Genomic DNA, 5,255 nt, shown 5'->3' on the forward strand with positions numbered 1-5,255 from the left:
GGCTTGAACTCCTTCAAAGGCAGCCAAGATTTCCTTCTCTGTGGGAGTGTAGTTGGCTTCAGACCCTCTGTAACTTTGGCTCCAGAATCCCAGTGGTCGGCCTCGAGTCTCCCCAGGCACTTTCTGCCAAAGGCTCCAGGACAACCCATGGTTCCCGGCTGCAGAGTAGAGCACATTCTTGACCTCTGGTCCCGTCCTGACCGGTCCAAGGGCTACAGCATGAGCGATCTCCTGCTTGATCTGGGTGAAGGCTTGTTGCTGCTCAGGGCCCCAGTGGAAATCATTCTTCTTTCGGGTAACCAGATAAAGAGGGCTCACAATCTGGCTATACTCAGGAATGTGCATTCTCCAGAAACCTATGGCACCCAGGAAAGCTTGTGTTTCCTTTTTGCTGGTTGGTGGGGACATAGCTGTGATCTTGTTGATGACCTCAGTGGGAATCTGGCGCCGTCCATCTTGCCATTTCACTCCCAGGAACTGGATTTCTCGGGCAGGTCCCTTGACTTTGCTCTTCTTGATGGCGAAGCCAGCTTCTAGTAGTATCTGGATGATCCTCTCACCTTTCTCAAACACTTCTGCCGCTGTGCTCCCCCACACAATGATGTCATCAATGTATTGCAGGTGTTCTGGAGCCTCACCCTTTTCTAGTGCAGCCTGGATCAGTCCATGGCAGATGGTGGGGCTGTGTTTCCACCCCTGGGGCAGTCGGTTCTAGGTGTACTGCACGCCCCTCCAGGTGAAAGCAAACTGAGGCCTGCATTCTGCTGCCAGAGGAATGGAGAAAAACGCATTAGCAATATCAATGGTGGCATACCACTTTGCTGCCTTGGACTCCAGCTCGTACTGGAGTTCCAGCATATCCGGTACAGCAGCTCTCAGTGGCGGAGTCACTTCATTTAAGCCACGATAGTCCACAGTCAATCTCCATTCTTTGTCAGATTTGCGCACAGGCCAGATGGGGCTGTTGAAGGGTGAGTGGGTTTTGCTGACCACCCCTTGGCTCTCCAGCTCCCGAATCATTTTGTGGATGGGGATCACGGCATCTCGATCCGTCCGATACTGCCGGCGGTGCACTGTCGAGGTCGCAATTGGCACTCGTTGCTCTTCCACCCTTAGGAGTCCTACTGCAGAGGGGTTTTTTGACAGTCCAGGCAAGGCGTTCAATTGCCTAATGTCTTCTGCCTCTTCAGCGGCTATTCCAAAAGCCCACCTGAGTCCCTTTGGGTCTTTGTAATAGCCGTTCCGGAGGAAGTCTATGCCTAGGATACATGGAGCATCTGGGCCAGTCACTATAGGATGTTTCTTCCACTCCTTCCCAGTCAGGCTCACCTCGGCTTCCACCAGAGTCAATTGTTGTGATCCCCCTGTCACACCAGCAATGGAAACAGGCTCTGCCTCCACATGTCCCGATGGTATCAGAGTACACTGTGCACCAGTATCAACTAAAGCATCATATTTTTGTGGCTCTGACGTGCCAGGCCATCGGATCCACACTGTCCAGAAGATCCGGTTTTCCCGTGCCTCTCCCTGGCTAGACACAGGGCCCCTCTAACACTGGTTATCATTCCTTTCCTGGGCATACATACTAGAGGTCCCTTCAAGGGGGTCTGACAGATCGTACCCACAAGCTTGGTCACGGGAGGTTGAGGCTACCTTCCCTTTGGTGGAACTCCCCCAGTTAGAGTTTCCCTCCTTGAGTTGACGGACCCGTGCTGCCAGGACAGAAGTGGGTTTCCCATCCCACCTCCCCATGTCTTCCCCATGGTCACGCAGGAAGAACCACAGATTAGCCCTTGGGGTGTACCCTCTCTCTCTAGCTGGGGATTGTTGGGTGCTGATTCTGGGGCCTGTGACTCTCACGGGTGCTGTATTAACCTTCCTTATCTCCTCCCTCATCTCCTCTTTAAACTCCTTAATAACAGCTGAGATATGAGCCTGCATTGGGCCATTAATCATACTCTCATAATTCCTAAGTTTGTTGGCAACAGAACCCACTGTCTCCCGGTGGGCGTCAGCATTGATTGTTGCAATGAAGGTGGTGTATTGAGATGGCCCAAGATTTGCTAGACTCCACAGCATTTGTCCTGTACACCTGACCTTGTCGGGGTCATTATTGTGTCATCCATCCCTCCCAAAGAGTACCTCCAATACTGCCACTTCCCTCAGCTGTTGGATCCCTTCCTCGAGGGTCTTCCAGCGCATTCTATGATGGTGCTCTTGCATTCTCTCTCTGTGGACAAACCTCTCCCTGACACTCATTAAGAGCCGCTCCCAGAGAGAAAGGGACCCTGGTTCCCTTACAAAAACCTGATTTATACCCGAGTCCTGGGTCAAGGGTCCCAAGTTCCTTGCCTCCCCACCGTCCAGCTGCACACCTGTACCCATAAGATCCCAAACCCGGAGTAGCCAGGTAGCATAAGCCTCACGCCCTCGTCGCACAATGTCTTTATGTAGATTATGAAGACTTTCGTACGTCAGGGACTCGGTGATGATAGCAATCTCTGGCTCCCCTGTGGGTTGTGAGGTTCCTCCATTCCTGTCCCTATCTGCAGGGTTCTCTGCTTTCACCTTAGACTTCCTTGTTTTTACCGGGGCAACTGCTGCTGACCATGACTGCCTTTGTGGTTCAGCTGGAACCTGGACAGTTGTAACATCTGTGGGTTCCACAGCTGTACTATTAGACTGTCCCTCCTCAAGGCAAAGGGCCGGTTTCTCACCAGCTGGGGAAATGCACTCCTTCAGCATCTCTCGTATCTCCTTAACCAGAACCCTCACCCAATCTGGGCGGTTCATTTCTGAGGTGGGCTGTGGGGCAGGGTCAGGCTCTGGAGTAGCAGCATCACGAGTCTCTGGCATAGGTGTGAGGGTAGTTATCCAGGTTAATCTTCCCTTATCTCTGAGTGCTAAATATAATAGGACTATCAGCAACACCACCCATTGTATGGTATCATTAGCACTTAGAAAGGATCTTAACCCTTTGAGAACTGGTGGAGCAGACCCAAAAAGATGGTTAAAAGGTTGGGAGAAAGTTTCCCCAGGTGCTATTTCCTCGCAGTATGTACCGTTATTAAAGTAACCCCGAAAACATACAGTTAGTGTTTGATAGCTATGAATCCATGTACCTGCCTTCCAGAGGAAATTAAAGATCCATGAATTCCTCACCCAATTAACCCAGAAGCCAAACTTGACAATAGACACCGTAGCCTTAGTTATAGGACCCATTTTTAGATAAGGGTCTGCAAATGGGAAAAGTATAGCTACGATCACATGCCACCCAAACCAAGGTAAACTAGACCACATGGTGATGCTTAAGATGTTTCTACACGCAACAACAACAACAACAACAAAAACCAAAACCAAATTACTTAAGAACTGTTAATCCTTTTTCCCTCTCAATGCCCTCGGGCCGCACGTTGGGCGCCAAAATCTGTCTTGGTTCGACAAGACAGGAGTCTGTGAACGAGGGCAAAGCCTCCTGTGCAATGGAGAAGGCAAACCCCCCCCCCCCCCTTCCCTCTGAATTACCAGGATCTTTAAATTAAAAGGCTCTCAGGCAAAGATATGGGAATGGGAGTAACAATTCTTTACTAGGAGAAAACTAGATAACAATTTAAAAAGGCAAATGCAATTGGTACAAACAAAACCAGTGAAAAAAGTCCGGAACCTGAGGATTCGGGGTGCCAGTAGCAGTCCTGCTGGGACAATTACTCCCCTTGCAGTGGTTGATGAATTGCAGCTGCAGTGGTGATCTTTAGAAGGGTATAGTTTTCCTCTGAAGATCTGGTGGCAGTGGGGCCGGTCTTCCTCTGCGCCGGGGTTGCCTCCGAGCTCCGCCGCCTCCCCGGCTGTTTCGCTGCGAGATCCCGCGAAGAAGAGAGAGAGCTGCTTCTCTGGGAATCCCGCGAAGAGAGAGTGCGAGCTGCTTCTCTCGGAGTCCCGCCCAGAGAGCTGCCTCCTCTCCCCAAAAAGCTACCCCTTTAAACAATAATAGAGTGCTTAGCTTCCCCCTCTGGGTGGGACCCCTCACAGTGTTACATTTACCAGCCCGGCAGTGAGTCAGTCAATAGTGTATAAACAAACCATTGCCTCTACGGGGCAAACCATTGTCTTTGGGAGAGATAACAAAACCTGCCCAACAGGTTTGCCTTCAACAGATGGCAAATAGAATACAAGCTTATCTTACAACCCAGGACAGCAAGTTATCCTGGGAATTTTGCTTTTAACCCCTCTGTGTTCTCAGAGGCGTGTCCACCTTAAATTGGTCACCCCAAGTGTCAGTATCCAAACCTGACCTCTGACTGGATTGACCTCTTCCTTCCAAAAAAATTCTTTTTCCGTGTTGTTGCAGATGATAGATAAATATGATTGTTCATAAATAATACAGCTAGGATGAGAACAGTTCTCCCAGCTAGCCAGATGACACCCCTGCCTTTGGATGAGTTTTGGGGTGAAATGGACTGTTCCATCCCACCCCCCAAAAGATGCATGGCTCATCCCACACCTCTGTACCCTCCCCTAAAAACATTAGTGTCTGTAACCCCATTGGATATGCCTTATCCCAACCCACCTAGAAGCCCCTGATAAGGGGGCTTCGAGGGGCCATGCACCCTCTTGGAACCTCTTTCCCCCTCCTGGAACTTCCTCCCCTCATGGGGCTTCCCGTCTCCTAAACCCTCCTTTTGTCTCTCCCCTCCCACACGCTCTCAGGCCTGGCCACGTGCTGCGTCTGGGAGCACGAGGCAGGACCTTCCTGCACCCCCAATAAACCTCTTTCCCCAAGAGCAAACTTCAGAGCTCTCTGCCTCCATTCATCAACACCGTGCTGGAGCGTGGTATTTCCGCAACTCCATGTCAAACCACGACACTTGTCTTTGAGAAAATTATCTCCAACACACCCAATTCCCTCAGGCATCGGATACCTTGTTCCATGGTGTTCCATTTTCCTTGGTGCACCTGGAGGTCTTCTTTACAAAGGTATCTGTCCCTCACTCTTGCGAGCTGTCGCCACCAGAGGCTGAGAGTTTCTTGGGTTCTCCCGATCCCCTGGTCAATGACCACATCCTGGGACAGTGATCCCAGTTGCCTGGCCTCACTTCCATCCAGAATGGTGTCATTGGCTGCAGCGTCCCAGGTGCGCACAGCCAGGTCAGGACGGACTCATTCATCTGGTGGGTGAATTCTCTCCGCAGGTCACACAGATCACCTAGGGATAGAGACTGAGTGAATATTTCTGACTCTGTCTCTTCCGCTGGGTG

This window comes from Lonchura striata, chromosome W (assembly GCF_050655825.1).
Source record: "Lonchura striata isolate lonStrDom1 chromosome W, ASM5065582v1, whole genome shotgun sequence".
Classification (NCBI taxonomy): domain Eukaryota; kingdom Metazoa; phylum Chordata; class Aves; order Passeriformes; family Estrildidae; genus Lonchura; species Lonchura striata.